Source organism: Bos javanicus, chromosome 11, assembly GCF_032452875.1.
Source record: "Bos javanicus breed banteng chromosome 11, ARS-OSU_banteng_1.0, whole genome shotgun sequence".
NCBI lineage: Eukaryota > Metazoa > Chordata > Mammalia > Artiodactyla > Bovidae > Bos > Bos javanicus.
Window position 1 is genome coordinate 10,088,466 of NC_083878.1, and position 18,238 is coordinate 10,106,703.

Genomic DNA, 18,238 nt, shown 5'->3' on the forward strand with positions numbered 1-18,238 from the left:
TACATGACACTACTGATCATCCTTCTGCCTTGAAAATTTCCTCCATTTGCTCTTGTTGAGTCCCCTTGGTCTCCCTTCTCACTGAAGCCCTACTTCAAGTCAGGGAGAGAGGCTTTATCCTAGATGTTGGCAAGAGATTGGCTTTGAAAGACATCTGCTCTTTATCACTGTTGGCAGTTTTCTAGGACTGCCGTAACAGAATACCACAGACTGGGAGGCATCAACAACAGAAATGTCTTTCACAATTCAGGAGGCTAGAAGGCTGACATCAAGGGGTCATCAGGGTTGTTTTCTCCAAAAGCCTCTTTCTCTGGCCCTCCACCCTCAGCCCTAACCTCTTTCCAGGGTTCCAGACCTGCATCTCCCCTGTCTATTGTGCATGACCACCAAAATATAGTCCATTATAGAATCACCAACTCCACTGGCCAACCTCAGGGAGCCATCTTCAACCAGCCCTGCTTGCCTCCTTGCACCTGCCCACGTGGCTGCCACTTCCTCAGGGTTCAGCTTGATGTCTCAGAGTCACCATCCACTCTTTCCTTTACCCTCCACTTCACCGAGTGACAAGCCCTGCAGAAATCTATTTCTGAGATATTTCCCACAACAGTTTCTTATGTCTCATTCTCACTGCTCCACTCAGACTTTGAATTTTCATCTCCCATTTGCATTCACCACCTACTTGATCTTTTATCTTCTATTTCTGTCCTCTCCAATCTATGTTACATCCAATCACCATATTAACCTTCCTAAAGTTTGGCTTTCAGTGCGTGGCTTACCTGTTCAATAATCTCCAGCAGCTCCACATTACTTACCAAACTGAGTTTTGATGTTTAAGGCCCAATTTAATATGACATGCCAAATAACATCCCCAATCTTATTTTTCACTTCCTCCCACACACATCTTGGATGGGAAATAGTATAGCTCCAGAGTCAGAATCCAACCTAGTGCTTTGGCCTTGGGTAAATTATCTTAAGCCTCTGCTTCACCATCCATAAAATAGGAGTATTTGCAGCACTTACCTCATGTGTTATTGGGAGGATAGGATGAGATACAGTACACAAAACATAAAATCAGGCATAAACAAACATCAGACATTGTTACTATTATGACATCACTGCAATCAAACTGAATCTCTTGGTCTCCCCATACAAGTTTTGAGGTTTATTTTTCATCCCCCTACTTTTGCTCATACTGTTCCCCTGCCTGCAGTTTTTACCCACCATCTTCACCTTCTGAAATCCTATTCAAGGCCCTGCTCAGATGCTCTTTCTCTGAGCTTTTCCTCAACCACAAGCTTTAAGAGCTTTATCCTCACCCCTCTCATCTTTGCTTACAATACTTCTAAGGCATTTACATCACCTTCTGGTAAGCTATGTGAATGCTTTATCTTCCTACAAATTAAGATAGTGCATGTCCTCTTTATATTTAATAACCTCTACGCAGCCCAGCACAAGGTCTGTCACAGAGCTGAAACTTAGGAAACTTTAATCAAAAGTTTAAGTGGATGATATTTCCTGTTTCTCAACAATAAAGTTGCATCCTGATACCTGTTTATTAATCAAATATTTATTAAGCATCCTATTAATCTTATTAATACCTCTTATTAAGTCTAGGATTAATGAATATGGTTCTTGCCCTATCAAAACTTACAGCCTAGTTCAGAAGATTATGCTTTCAGAAGTAAAACTGAGAACAAGTCAAGGCAATATTTAGCAATGTGTTTAATCAACTGTAATCAAATTTCACAACATATAATCCAGACAGTTTCCTGGGTGGTCAAGCTAGAAAGGAGTCTTTGAAGGAGTCAGAAAGTGGGGAGGGGAGAGACAAAGACAGAAATCTTCACTAGAAGGTTGAGCTCACTGGAAGGCAGATGAATTTAGACAGACAAAGTAGAGGGAGGAGTAATTTTACAACAGAATTATTATTATACCTGCTTTATTGGGGAGGGAGATAAGCTAATTGGAATACGATACCTACTAAGTTAAGGATTCTTTGCTATGAAGTATCAGTAGATGACAATGGATACCAACTACAGTGTTCACATACAGTAATTATCATAACTATAGACATCAGGGATTAGCATTTACCTGTCAGAAGTCCATGTGAGTAATGGGCATTTCCCAAGCCTGTAGCAGAATAAAAGTAGCTACAGTTTCTGAGGAGTCAACTTGGATTGAAGAAGTTTTTGAGTTTTTTGCCTTTTTTATTTTGAGGCTCTAAAGTCACCCATGCTTCATCCAAGAGAAAAAGGTTTGCAGGGAAGTCAGACTTCCCTCTACATCACATACATATGGTCCTAAGTAAAGGTGGGCTTCCCTGAGAGTTCAGCTGGTAAAGAATCCTCCTGCATTGCAGGAGACCTGGGTTTGATCCCTGGGTTGGGAAGATGCCCTGGAGAAGGGAAAGGCTAGCCACTCCAGGATTCTGGCCTGGAGAATTCCATGAACTGTATAGTCCATGGGGCTGCAAAGAGTCAGACATGACTGAGCGACTTTCACTCACACACTCAAAAGCTTGAGACAGTTGTGAATTAGGACATGCAAGGTGAGGAATCCTAGAAAGAAAACTATTGCCCTAAAAGATCTCCCCCAAAAGCCTGTCCACAAGCCTGAAGCAACACCATTATACACCATGCAGTTGTATCCAGTTCTTTCCTTCCTAAGGAGGGCCACATTTAGTCTCCAATCTTTTGGTTTGGATGTGATTAGCATTCATTTGAGAGGAGGAAAGAGGACATAGAGACTGAGGATGAGTCCCTGACAGGAAAATTGGGAACAAAATAACTGGGAAAAGGGGAAAATAACTTGGTAAAGGGAAAAGCCTCCTGTCCTGAGACGACTGCGCCCGGGGCGCTTCCTCCGCTGTGCGGGCGCCTGCAGTAAGTGGGGAGGCCTGGCGGCCGAGCCCGCCGGCGCCCAGCCCTCAGATGCGCCGAGCCGCAGCCTCAGCCCTGGGCGGGGAGCACGTGAGAGGGCGGCTGGCCCGCCCTGGTCCGGGTAGCAGAGGATGCATTTCTGCCCGGTCTTACGAATTGGGAACGGCCGGCCTTGGCGCTGCAGTTTGGCCGCGGAGAGACTGACTCGGCTCCCTTCCCACCACGACTTTCGCAAAGGCTTCCTTGTGGGCCGGGCAGAGGATGATGCTGCGCCTGCCCTCCCTGGGCCCGCCCCGCACTGCACGTCTCCTGGGCCCACCAGGCCTGCTCACCGGGAGTTTCAAGCTCAGCCAGACGGGAGGGGTTTAAATGAATGACATGTTTCTTCCAAAGTCAGAATTAATGGGTCTTATTTCTGTATCTAACTCCCGTCTCATCTTCCAGTTTTCTGTGTCATGAACTCCGCAGCCCGGAGCGTCCTGACCAGGTCAAGACCAGCGCTCGTGCTGCCACCTGCTGGTGAAAAAACTCGAGCGGCCAACCGACTGCCGTCGGGTGGCCAGTGACTGGAAGGGGGATTTCAAGACAGGATATATTCCAGATTACTGGAGCTACTGACGTTTAAACGTATTATTTCCAAAGAGTACAACAGTTGACAGAAGACTTGGTCTAGGCTCCACGGGTCCTCTGGAAGTTTCTCTTTGGTTTCTTTTTCCAAGGGAATTGATATTTGCACAAGTGCAGTTTAGTGCAATAAAACAGATGTTCACCACCAAAGCACATAATGGATCCACATAGGTCAGAGCTGGTGTGTTACTAATGCCACCACCATGATGTCACTGTGATTTCCATCACAGTTGGCTCTGCCCTGCCTAAATTGCTCAGGATGCCCCCTGTGACATACCAATGGTCATCATCTAGGTACTTCACAGCCCAGTGGGTTATCTCATTGCCCTGTATTCTTGGGCTATACTGACTCTTTCTTCAGGCACCCTGATAGTATGATTTTGAAAGTGAATGCTTATTTTAAAAATAATTTTAGAGCCATTCTATTAGAGTGGTGGTGTTAGAGAAGACTCTTGAGAGTCCCTTGGACTGCAAGGAGATCCAACCGGTCCATTCTAAAGGAGATCAGTCCTGGGTGTTCTTTGGAAGGAATGACGCTAAAGCTGAAACTCCAGAGTTGAGATCATGAGTGCATGCAGTGAGTCTACTAAAAAAGAGGATGTGCTCTAAGCTCAAATCACCCAAGTGTGTGTTCAGGCTTTGACACTTGCTAGTTTGGGGGATATGGGATGAGTTACCTCACTTCTCTGTGCCTTGGGTTTATCATCTGTAAAATAGATATGATAACAGCATTATCTCACAAGTTATTTATGAGAATTAAATTAAATAGGTCTACTTTGGCTCTTACACAGTAAGAACTCAAATGTCAGTCTGTTAAACCTGAACTAGATTTTGCTATATTCAGCATTTTGTTGCTTGGAAGATTCTGGTTTTTAAATTCCCAGATAAACAATTTCCCATTTGTTCATCATTTTACAGTTGTCTTCAGTACAATTGTATGTATTCTTTCCATTGCCTTGGGTGGTAGATGTCCTCATCCCCATTTTTAGGTGAATAAACTGAGGCTCAGAGTGGTTTAGTGACATACCCTATGTTATACAGCAAGTAGGCCAGAATGCACACCCAGCTCTTCTCTCCCCAAGACCAGGGCTCTACCTACTATACAACTCTTGCCTTTATAATTCTTCTAAATGTGGTGAGTACATATATTATGTTATAACTGTCCATCAAGTATCTATGCAGTGCCTGCAGTTTTTCAAGTTTTAGTAACTTCCTAAAACCAGACCTCCAGATTTTAAGGAAATTGAGAGAAATACGTATATTATTAATAATTGAGCCCAATCCCCTCACACTCCCTTTTTGAAATGCTCCCCTACAGAGCTGAAATTGCTTCTTTCTTCTTCTTTCTTCCCTGCAGACTGAGAGCTCTGTGAAACTCAAGATTGACCATGTTGGTTCAATTTTCTTTCTGTAAAAAAGAAATGCAGAGAAGAAACCCTTTTCACTGAAAGGAGTCAGGAAACAAGATGAAATTTCTTTAACTCTCAATAGCAGGTCCATCCCAGTCTATAGGGAAAGAGATTAAGGATAGATTTAATAATTGGGGGCCAAATACTTCATTGAAGATCTTTCTTTCCTGGTTAGTAATGTAATAATAACTGAACAATTATCAAATGTCAACCATGAGCAGGCACTAAACTAAGCATGTCACATGTGTAAGCTCCATCCACATTCTGCAGCAACCCTGTATACAGGCACTTTAGTTATCCTCATTTTACTGATAAAGAAGCAGTCTGAGTTCCCCCCTTCTCACTACTGCACTTGACTAGTCTTAAAAAAAAAAAAAAAAAAGAAGCAGTCTGAGAAGAACTTGGGTTTACCAGCATCACACAACTAGTAAGTAAAGTAGCAGAAAAGGAACTTGAACCCAGGTCTGTCTAACAGTAAGAGAAGAGGCTCTACCCTCTGCCTGGCCTGCCCCCCAAGAAGGAGCAGGGCATCTGCTGCCAGGCTTGCACAGGGAAGCTGACTCGTGTGGAGCAACAGATTGGGGGAGTGAGTGCACACTCCCTACCACAACCGTCTCCACTCCTTCTCTTTGATTTATTTTCCACCCAAGTGGCCAGGGTTTATACCAGAGTCATCTTCTTTGGCTCCTTCCCTGGTTGTGCCTGGCATTCCTGGCCCTGACTCATGCCCCAAAGCACTCTCTCCCCTAGTTCCTGGCAGCAGGGCTGGGGGGAATATCCAGTGTCAGAGATCAGCAAAGCCCTTCATGTGACAGAGGGCTACTCGCCTTCCCAATGAACAGCACCTATGTCTCCAGAGAGTGGTTTCGATGACATCAGCCCTCCCAGAACTTGTCTTTCCTTCCACAAGTCCCTAGGGCCCAGCTCACAGGGAGCAGCTGCTCCTTGCAGCTCGCCAAACATTTCTACTCAATTCATGCAGTTCTGAGCCTCCCCATTCTCTTCCCATGTCCCTGTTTGTTCCTGCCCATCAGGATCTCCCAGAGCCAGATCTTTTTATGACTGATGGCACAGCCAATTTGTTTATGGGATTTGATTTCCAAATAATCAACAGCTCCAGTAATTTCAACAATAACTGCACAAGTAGCCCCAGACGATTCACGGCTTCTGGTCTCAAGATTTTTTTTGTTGTTAATTTTTCAAAGGTTGTTTAGAATTCCAAGCTCATTTTCCTGTCATATCTGGTTCTAGTCTGCCATATCTTTGGCAGACTATAAAAACCAACTATCACATACTGAACATCCATAGTGGAAGTCAGTGGAAAACTGAACACCTCTACAGGACTTGAGGAAAAGCAAGTACAACAAAGGAGGGAAAGAAGATGAGGATTCTGAGAGGCTAAAGTTCTGAGGAACTTCAGATGCAATAGAAAAAAGAGCTTCCCAGCTCCCAGATGCAGAGGGACAAGAGGAGACCTTGTTGACAAGCAGATTCCAGGGTCCCTCCCCCAGGTCTGATATGGGGCAAGAACTCTCAGGGTCAACAGAGAATTCTTCCAATTCAGGAGGTCCATGGAAAACACTCAGAGAAAGGCTCACTGCAGGACCAAGAACACCTGCTGAGGGAGACTTCACCCTCAAGGGAAGAGGATTCCTGCAGCAAGGAGAGAGGGAAGGGTTTCCTGAGGAAAGTGTTCAGAAAGAACAGTCAGGAAGCAGGAGAGGAGGGAATGTGCTACAGATGAGAACGAGGTCAAGACCCCCCAGAGGCCATATCATGAAGGGATCTAAAAGTTCAGTTCAGTTCAGTCGTGTCTGACTCTTTGTGACCCCATGGGCTGCAGCACTCCAGGCTTCCCTGTCCATTGCCAACTCCCGGAGCTTACTCAAACTCATGTCCATCGAGTTGGTGATGCCATCCAACCATCTCATCCTCTGTCACCCCCTTCTCCTTCTGCCTTCAATCTTTCCAAGCATCAGGGTCTTTTCCAGTTAGTCAGTTCTTCCCATCAGGTGGCCAAAGTATTGGAACTTCAACTTCAGCATCAGTCCTTCCAATGAATATTCAGGACTGATTTCCTTTAGGATTGACTGGTTTGATCTTCTTGCAGTCCAAGGAGCTCTCAAGAGTCTTCTCCAACACCACAGTTCAAAAGCATCATTCCTCAGCATTCAGCTTGCTTTATCATCCAATTCTCACATCCATACATGACTACCGGAAAAACCATAGCTTTGGCTAGCCGAACTTTTGTTGGCAAGCTAATGTCTCTGCTTTTAGGTTGGTCATAGCTTTTCTTCCAAGGAGCAAGCATCTTTTAATTTCATGGCTGTAGTCACCATCTGCAGTGATTTTGGAGCCCCTCAAAATAAAGTCTCTCACTGTTTCCATTGTTTCCCGATCTATTTGTCATGAAATAATAGGACCAGATGCCATGATCTTAGTTTTCTGAATGTTGAGTTTTAAGCCAGCTTTTTCACTCTCCTCTTTCACTTTCATCAAGAGCCTCTTTAGTGCCTCTTCACTTTCTGCCATAAGGGTGGTGTCATCTGCATATCTGAGGTTATTGATATTTCTCCCAGAAATCTTGATTCCAGCTTGTGCTTCATCCAGCCCAGCATTTCTCATGATGTACTCTGCATGTAAGTTAAATAAGCAAGGTAACAATATGCAGCCTTGATGTATTCCTTTCCCAATTTGGAACCAGTCCATTGTTCAATGTCCAGTTCTAACTGTTGCTTCTTGACCTGCATACAGGTTTCTCAGGAGACAGGTAAGGTGGTCTGGTATTCCCATCTCTTGAAGAATTTTCCACAGTTTGTTGTGATCCACACAGTCAAAGGTTTTAGTGTAGTCAGTGAAGCAGAAGTAGATGTCTTTCTGGAATTCCCTTGTTTTCTCTCTCTCTCTCTCTCTCTTTTTTTTTTTTTTGTCCCCTGTCAATATTTTTATTTTTTTAGTTAATTTATTTTAATTGGAGGATATCACAGTATTGTGTCAGTTTTGCCATCCAACAACATGAGTTGGCCACAGGTACACATGTGTCCCCTCCCATCTTGAACTCCCCTCCCATCTCCTTCCACACCTTATCCCTCTGGGTTGTCCCAGAGCATCAACTATGGGTGCCCTGCTTCACACATCAAACTTGCACTGGCCATCTGCTTTACATATAGTAATGTATGATCCAACAGATGTTGGCAATTTGATCTCTGGTTCCTCTGCCTTTTCTATAAATCTAGCTTGTACATCTGGAAGTTCTCCGTTCATGTACTGTTGAAGTCTAACTTGAAGCATTTTGAGGATTACATCACTAGTGTGTGAGATGAGTGCAATTGTGCAGTAGTTTGAACATTCTTTGCATTGCCCTTCTTTGGGATTGGAATGAAACTGATCTTCTCCAGTCCTGTGGCCACTGCTGAGTTTTCCAAATTTGCTGACATATTGAGTGCAGCACTTTCACAGCATTATCTTTTAGGATTTGAAATAGCTCAGCTGGAATTCCATCACCTCCACTAACTTTGTTCATAGTGATGCTTCCTAAGGCCCACTTGACTTCACACTCCAGGATGTCTGGCTCTAGGTGAGTGATCACACCATCGTGGTTATCTGGGTCATTAAGACCTTTTTTGTGCAGTTCTTCTGTATATGTTGCCACCTCTTAATATCTTCTGCTTCTGTTAGGTCCAAACTGTTTCTGTCCTTTATTGTGTCCATCTTTGCATGAAATGTTCCCTTGGTATCTCTAATTTTCTTGAAGAGATCTCTAGTCTTTCCCAGTCTGTTGATTCCCTCTATTTCTTTGCATTGTTCACTTAAGAAGGCTTTCGTATCTCTCCTTGCTATCCTCTGGAACTCTGCATTCAGATGGGTATATCTTTCCTTTTCTCCTTTGCCTTTCACTTCTCATCTTTTCTCAGCTATTTGTAAGACAACCGTTCGTTGTCTGAGGAGTCAGCCTGGTTGTGAATTCTCTCTAGCTAAACCCCAGCAGAGAAAATGAATAGTAGGGTGACTTCAGAATTGGGAAATGGGCTGACAGGTACACAGGGAAAGCAAGTGGTGGGTTGTTGATGAGAATATAACTGAAACAATTGCCAGTTGGTCCCAGGCTAGAAAGGGGAGGGAGGTAAATCCAGGAGGATCTGATACCCAGAGCGTCCCAACTCAGACAAACTGTGGGTGAATCTGTGAGGGTCTCAAAGGGATGAAGCATAAGGCACCAGGGAAGACGAGTCGAGGACAGAGAAAACTAGGGCAACTGGCACTCCCACGCCCAGTCTGGCTCAGTAACCCACGCAGCCTCATCTCTTCCCGCAAGCAAGGCAGCAGAAATCCTACACAATCCCCTGTGGCCATGCCATATCCTCCTCATCAAAGACTCCTGGATATCCGGGCTAGTGAAACCTTAGCTTCCCAAGCACAACTCAGGCCCTCCAGCTGAATCTCTCCAGTTTCATCTTTTATTATGACACGGGGTATCTCACAGTATCAGAAGCATGGCTGAAGAATTAAGGCTCAAGAAAATAAGACCCAGAAAAGCCTGGACCTCAAGGACTATAACCAGGAGCTCAAAACCATTTGGACCCTTATCTCTTTAGATTCCTTCTCTCCTTTGCTCTGTAAGTTATCTTCATTCTCTCTCAAGAACCAGCTACCTGATATTCTTATCCTAACACTGCTCATCCACTTCCCAGCTGAATGACATTAAGCAAGTTACTTACTCTCTCTGTGCCTCAGTTTCCTTGTGGAGATAACAATAGTGCCTGCTTCATAGTGTTGCTTGAGGAGTAAGTTATTTCATATTCTTAGAGCACTTGGAAGAGTCCCTGACCCCCCAGGTTCTTTCTCATCCAAGAGAAGAGTTTGGACACCAAGGATTTAATCAGATATTTGTCCTCGAGGCTGATGGTAATAAACCGGGATCCCATTCAAGTCGATGGTGGGATCCACAGTTATCCAATCTTGCGGGTGGGGTGGAGGCACAGCAGGAGCTGAGGTGCTACTCAGGGCCAGGCAGGAGACATATCATTTTGTTAGGAGCAGGGCAATATGTTCCTCACCCTGGTGACTATTCCCAGACCGCTACTCTACACTGTACCCCTTGATCATCAGTACATGATGATACCTTCTATATCAAGAAGAGACTGGATATCTTGTCCTTAACTTTCTTCCCCAACATTCCAATTCATCTGCTTTGAAACTCACCCCCATTGTCTTTTTTCCATCTTTGTGAATGAGGTGCCCATTCCAATCCATAAAGAATCCCTCCTCATGTCCTTCATTATCCCCCACAGTCTTCCTCAGGACCATCGTTCCATCAACCATCTTCTATCTCCCCACCCACCACTTCTCTTCCATCCCTCCCTCTGTCTCAGCCCTTTCCCATAGAACTGAAACAAGCTCAGGTCTCTCCCACTCTAAAGATATATAGATCTCCCTAGGCTTCCCCTTCCTTAGGGCTCCACTTTCCCTCCCAGCCTAGCATCTCAAAAATTCATCTCCACTTTGACTCTACTTCCTTGCCTCCCATTCTCAATTCTCTGTTTTCTAGCTCTCACTTCTCCTAAGAAACGGACATCTCCCTCAACTACCAAAAGACTGGGCCTCTGCTACATTAGGCTCACTGCCACCCCTACTTTAAATTTTCTCCTCCCTGGGTTTCTAACACTCTCCCTGGTCATTCTCCTGCCTCTCCAACCACTCCTTCTCCATGTTCTTTGTGCGGTCTTCCCTCCTTCTCCGTCCAACCTTGAACAATCCATTCTTTCCTTACCTCATGGCCCCCCGAGGTGACCTAATCTGTGCTCAAAGTTTCAATCACCCCCTACACAAGCTAATGATTCTCAAGTCTATATCCATTAGCTTAGTTCTTTCTCTTGAATATCAGATTACCCATCCAACAGCCTTCACAACATCTTCACTTGGGAAACCTCTGAAACATTGCAAATCTAGCCTGTAGATTTAGGGAATAGTCCCTAAAACTGTATCATATGAAAATAGTTGAAGATACTAACGGTGTCTAATCCACAGAGGTGATTCAGAGAGATTACAGTGGTAAACTGGGGCATGGTGGTCAATTGGTAAAGGAACTGAAGATTTTCTGTATCAACCCCAAGAGGTCAGATTCAAACTAGTAATTGGGAAATTGGAGAATTTAGATTTCAGCCAAACCTAACGAAGACCCTTTGGAAGTCAGTGACTCAAATGTGGACTTCACTACCATACAAGATTGTGAGACCTTGGTTACTGAGAGCATTTAAGCACCAAGATTTAAATTCCTTCTAACTCCAGGAGTCAATAACTTTCTGAGAAAGTGAAACTGAGCTTATGAAGACTTGAGCGAATGCAGTAAAAACCTAATAATATCGGCACTGGTGCCAGTTAGGCATTGACGTGCTCGCTGGAATCACCCGAAATGGAAATACTAGTAGGAATATTTTAGGATAGCTGAAAGGACAAAATAATTTGGATAAACTCTCAAGGAGGGAAGGACTGATAGTCAAAGAAAACTCACCATGGCATGATTCTCTTGGAGGTGTTTTGTGCTTAGTTATGTTTTTATGGAGCCACTCAGCTGACATAGTTTTTGCATTACCCATATTGCAGAGGACTCCGGGAGTTGGTAATGGAAAGGGAGGCCCGGCGTGCTGCGGTTCATGGGGTCGCAAAGAGTCGGACACGACTGAGTGACTGAACTGAACTGATATTGCAAAGGGATCCTTGAGTTAAAGCTGTGCTTCAAAAAACCCAACCACGTATTGCTTGAAGCAAAAGCCTCTGAATCTGGGCAGAACACAGTGGCTTGACAACCAGGCTGGAAAGTACTTTTGCCCCTGAATCTACAGACACCTCTGCCTTCTGAGCAGAGGACAGACGACTGGAATTACGGTCTGAAAAAGACTGGTTCCCACCTACAGTCAGTGCCATGTACCTTCATGTGACAAGATACTCCAGCTGAAGACAGCTCCCTCCCTGCCCATCCCATTCCAGAACACGTGTTGCGCTTATGTTTTCCTGCTTCCTGAGCTTCTCCGACCTCTGCCTCCCTTCTGGCTCTTCAAACCCTTTTTACTATGAATATATTTCACTGACTCCCGTCTGGCTTGTTCATACCTGAATTTTCTATCTCTCACTGATGCCTGCAGATTGAGAATTTGATTGAACTCTTTCCCATAGTACTACCCATAAGCCCTATATTTTAGAGGGTCCTGCTCTGGCAAGAAGCCTATGGGCCCAAAGGGGTGTGCTCACCTGCAGTCTTAACTTCCCTCTAGGCCATCTTCCAAGTACCTGAGATGTTGGGATTCCATATCCACACAGCCCTAAGCCTGCTTCCAGGGTCTGGACAAGCCTTTTCCTTGGGTCTGTACTGTGGATCTTACTGCCATGTGTGACATTCTAGGCCTGAGGAGGTGGCTGAGGCCAGTGCATGGGGCTCCTTGAGAAACAGGGATGGGGCCATGACTAGGATTGGAAAGGGACAGCTGGAGGCTGGCATCTTCTTTTTGTACTCTTGTCCTAAGCCCTGAAAATCCTAGAAGTACCAGGTATGAAGGTGGAGAAGGCCCAGTCCCTGGTCTGTAGAAACATTAAGGATGCAAGCAAACCAGGTTGCCATATAGCACTTGAATTAAAGAGTCTTTCTTTCTACTCTTTTAAGCCTGGAGCCTAGAGCCATCCTTCAGTGCTACTCTCTGCTCCCTCTGCATGACCTGAATCTCCTCAGCAGGAGGCAGCCCCAGCTCAAAATGCCCCCATCTCAAACTGAAGCCCCCAATCTTACATCTGAGCCCCCTACCATAGGAGAGGAGCAGGCAATCAGAGAGTGCTGTCTCACTCTTTTGTACTTCAGTTTCTTCATCTGTCAAGTGGAAATTATAATTACTCCTCACATCCCACGAGATCACTTTGGGAATAAAATTAGAATTGCCTACCTGATTACCCAATATCCAAGGTTATTCCAAGCAAGGGCCTCTCAAAGAGAAGTGCAGGAAAGAGCTAATTTGGAGCAAGAAACACTGACACTTGTGGAACTATGTATTATGTATTAGCTGTGCCAAGTTTTTAAATCTAAGCTGGTTCCCCATGTTATCCAACATGCCTCGGGATGATATCAATGGTATTTACTCAAAAGATGAAATAAAATCCCATATTAGTTCAAGCAGAATATAACTTGGGAAGACAGATCACTAGCAAAGATCAACTCTGTGGGGGAAGAAAGCATGTTTTTACTCTGATAAATGGAATGCAAAACAGGTACAATTCCTATGGAAGGCAGTCTGACAATTTATCAGAACTATACTTGCAGTTATCCTTTGACCTCATAAATCCAGTTCTGGGAATTTATTCTACAGATACACCTACATTCCTACAAGATGACATGTGTACAGGGATATTTATGGCAGCACAGGTTGCAAAAGCAAAAGATTGGAAATAACCCAAGGGTCCATAAAAAGGAACTAGTTAAATACACTATCATACATTCTTACAGTGAAACGTCTTAAACAAGGAAGCTTTATATGCATTGATATGCAAAGATCTCCTTGATACATTGTTAGAAAGAGTAAGAAATAAGAATCTTAATATTTTTAGATTTGCTTGTATTTCCACAAAGAGACACTAGAAGGATGCATAAGAAATTAATAAAAATGGTAGAAGGGAGTCTTTTCAATGTACATCTTTTGATAATGTTTTTATTTCTAAATCATGTAAATATTTTAACTTTGCAAAATAGAAATGAATACAGGACCGGAAGAATCCCCTCTAGAATGCATTCCAGAAGGACAAAGAGTACTGGACTGAGCAACAGAAGATCAGATTCGATGCTGGCTGGACCTCGGGCCGCCCTGAATTTCCTCATCTGAAAGACAAGCAGGGCTGGCCCTGTCTGCTCTCTGTCCTCCCAGCCTCACACGTCTATAAATAAAATCCTTTCCTGGATCATGCCCTGTTTTTTATGATTGCTACCTTCTGCGCCCTTTTGCTTCTTCAGACAATTTCAAGACACCTGAGTGTGGTTAGCACCATTTTCCAGAGAATTCCAGATCTAACAAGTCATATTCCTCACTCTTGGATTAATGTGTCAGTTGTCCATGCCCCTATGCTCCTCTCTCAAGCTTTATTTAGAGGCTTTTAAATTTTCACTTTAACCTGGATTAATCCTTCTGTGTGTGTTAGTCGCTCGGTTGTGTCCAGCTCTTTGCAACACCGTGGACTATAGCCTGCCAGACTCCTCTGTCCATGGGATTCTCCAGGCAAGAATACCGGAGTAGCCATTCCCTTCTCCAGGGGCTCCTCCCAACCCAGGGATAGAACCCAGGTCTCCTTCATCGCAGGTGGATTCTTAACTGTCTGAACCACCAGGGAAGCCCTTTCTAGGAAGCAGTTTGGTCACGTAAAAGATGAATCATAAACATTTAATATAGCATCATGTTTACCCTCTACATAACAAAGTCCAGTTCTGTTCATTCATTTGAAATTACTTCTCTTAAGGGTTATGGGAATGAGGGAGCAGGAGCTGAACAAGGGCGTGCAATGTATCTGGAAGCTTTTGGAGCTGCGGGCAGAGCAGAGGACTGTGCTAGGGAGATGCCCTGCATGAGAGTCAGGAAGAGGGCCTAGGCTACAGGCTGATGAAGGAGTGACAATCTGAATGGAAGGCACCAGCTCTGAGTGGTGTCTGCGCCCACTACAGAGGCGGCGGCTCCACTGTCCCATCTAGCCGACTGTCTAATGCTGGTATAGACAAATAACCCACTGAGATGCCCAAAGAACCCAACACCACAGTTTTCTTTTTTTTTTCTTTAAAAATAATTTTTGACCATGTACACTCTGCTATATTTAAAATGGATAACCAACAGGGTCTTACTATATAGCACAGGGAATTCTGCTCGATGTTATGTGGCAGTCTGGATGGGAGGGAAGTTTGGGGGAGAATGGATACATGTACACATGTGGCTGAGTCCCTTTGCTGTCCACCCGAAACTATCACAATATTGTGAGTTGGCTATATTCCTATACAAAATAAAAAGTTTAAAAAAATCATTCTTGAGCAGAAACTAAATTTTTAAATTAAAAAATCCTGATTATCTTTATCCAAGTACGACTCTACTGATTTTTCCATATTTGCTTCTAAGCCTTAATCATAACAACTTACTTTCCCAGAAGTGGAATAATTGTGTAGGTAAATTTCTGCTGTTTTCATTTATCGTTACTTTATTAGTCTGTGGCCTCAGAGTCTTCACAGTGATTATTTTAATGACTAAATAATATCCCATTGCACAGATCTGCTATGGTTCGGTTAACCACTTCCGTCTTATGGTGGAGCGCCTTGCATATTTAGATTCCCCATCCACAGAACATTTTCCTTAGAATAAATTCTCAGAAAGAGGAAACTAAGTTAAAGGGTATGAACATGTTGAACATTTTCACTATTTTCTTATTTTTTTTCCCTTTCTTGACTTTATCCTAGCTCCAGCCATAGAGTTTACTAATATCATAAGGCAAATTATCTGTTTGCATTTGTTGCCAGTATTTGAAGGTGAGCTATTGCTTTCTTATGTATTTAATACGTTTTTTTAACCTGAGTTTAAGTTACTGAAGCCAGTTTTTGTTTTAAAAGTAATGCTTGCTCATTGTAAAACTTTGAATGTCCTTTATAAATTTGTGTATAATTTATCATATTGACTCATATAATCTTGTTTTTTAAAATGTATTGGAGTAAAGCTGATTTACAATGCTAGTTTCTGCTGTATAGCAAAGTGAATCAGTTATACATATACATGTATCTACTCTCTGTTCTATTTTTTTAATTTGTTTTTGACTGTAGTGCGTCTTCACTGCTGTGCACAGACTTTCTCTAGTTCTTGGGTCTTCATTGCTGTGCACAGGCTTTCTCTGGTTGTGGCAAACAGGGGCTGCTCTTCATCGCAATGCTCCGGCTTCTCTTGCTGATGAGCACAGGGTCCAGGGCACCCAGGCTTCAGTAGCTGTGGCTCACAGGCTTCGTTGCCACATTTGAGAGCCTGTGAGAGCTTCCTGCACCAGAGATCGAACCCACGGCCCCCGCACTGCAAGTGGATTCTTAACCACTGCACCACCAGGAAACTCGCCCCCCATTTTTTAGATTCTTTTCTCATATAGGCCGTTACAGAGAATGGAGAAGAGTCCCCTGTGCTACATGGTAGGTCCTTATTAATTATCTATTTCATATATAGTAATGTGTATATGACATATAATTTAGTGTATTCTTATTTAAACACTTTTTCAAATTCTCCATTGTTAGCTATCGTTACTACTTTATTTTTCTGTAGCATCAATTCTAATAAGGCTATTCCTCCACAATAAAAATGAATGCTTTAATCTTTGCTAGTTTTTCCATGACTTGAATTAAATTTTTTAATAAGCTTATAGACTAGGAGTTTACATTGGTGTGTGGTATGAGGGCCTCAGAAAGGAGCAGATCTGTCTGATTGTATATGTTTTCTAACATACACAGTCCCACCCCTGGAAAGTCAGTTTAGTATATATTATCTGGTGGAGTAGCTATTTTTAAGGTTAAGCAGTCAACTTACACATTGCTTTGCAAGACTGGATTTCAACTTACACATTGCTTTGCAAGACTGGATTTCAATTTGTCCGGATATGAGTCTTGATTTACACTTCAACATTTCCTACAGCAACTAGCCTTACGCCGTCCACATGGTAAACAGCCCAAAAACATTTGTTAATTTGACCTGATTCAACATAAAAATAGAGCTAGTAGCACAGAGCTGTTATTTGAAAGAATAATCCAGAAGCTGAAAGGTACTGTTTTTAATTAAACATATCCCCAGCAGTCAGTCTTTCCCAGCAGAATGGGATGCCTGCAATGCTGGGCGTGGGCATGGGCAGGGTTAACAGAGGAACAAACACACGTGACTTCAAATCCTGCCTCTACCACTTCCCACCTGGGAGCCTTGAGCAAACTAAACTGGTTTACTCATCTGTAAAAAAGACACTGAAGAGCTCCTGGCGTGCTTGAAGAAATAATACACTCAGAGCACCCAGCACTGTGCCTAGCTCTGGGGAGGTGCTCAGTGTGTGACGATGATTACTACCTTCCTTGTCTCCACTTTGACCTGCATCCTTGCTAAGTGGCTTCAGTCATCTGACTCTTGTGACCCTACAGACTGTAGTCTGCCAGGCTCCTCTGACCATGGGATTCTCCAGGCAAGAATACTGGAATGGGTTGCCATGCCCTCCTCCAGGGGATCTTCCTGACCCAGGGATTGCAACCGCGTCTCTTACATCTCCTGCCTTGGCAGGCGGGTTCTTTACCAATAGTGCCACCTGGGAAGCCCAGGATGTGCACAGCTATGGGAAAGCTTGAGTGTCAAGAAAGAACTGTGACAGGTATCCAACAACCACTCCCCATCCTCCCCTCCCCACATGTACTTGGGAGAATTCCAGCCCCAACTGTCTTTGCTGGGGCTGTTTTATCAAACCCAGGAATAGATTGTTGCCAAGTTATCTAAACTCTGCTTATCTGAGTCAGATTTTACCCGTCTAATTATCTATCACTAAAAGGCTGAATGCTTCCCAATTCATTCTAACACACACGAAGCAGTCCATGAAAAGAGTGGGGTTTGCACACGGCTTGAAACATGCGGCCTTTTTCATGAGACTTTCAAGAGCAGCAACTTTCCCTTCCCAGGCTGCAAAATCATGAAGACAGGATTCATTCCAAGAAACCAAGGTATTCTCAGCACCAGGACATTAGCAGGCTAAAGGGGAAAATCTGTACCATGTTAATGGATGATGGAAAGGTATTTGACCCCATACAACATCCATCCTGATTCTCCTAAAAGAAAAATATACAACCCTGTTAGTGTTTGAGATATAGGAGACTCCCTTAATACCATAAATGTATTAGAAACCAACAGAAAACATGAAAAAAATGGTGAATTCTTAAAGGCACTGCTATTAAAATTAGATTCAGGTCAAGAATGAGCTGTATCTGGGCTTGTTTTGGAAGTTGTAGTCAATGTGCTGATATAATAAATAAATTTATCATTATTCTAGGAAGATATGATGTTAATCAATAGAGAGATCATTAAAAAAAGAAATATCAAGCAAAAGAATTTTATGCAACTATTAAAATAATGGTGTAGAACTTCATATGTTATTGTGGAAAAGTGTCCAAGATATATTATCAAGTGGAAGAAACAAGATACAAAGAGCATTATCGTATGTTTAATTTAATCTATATTTATATACTTACACTGAATATATATACGTATTGAAGTGAAAGTTGCTCAGTCGTGTCTGACTCTTTGCAACCCTATG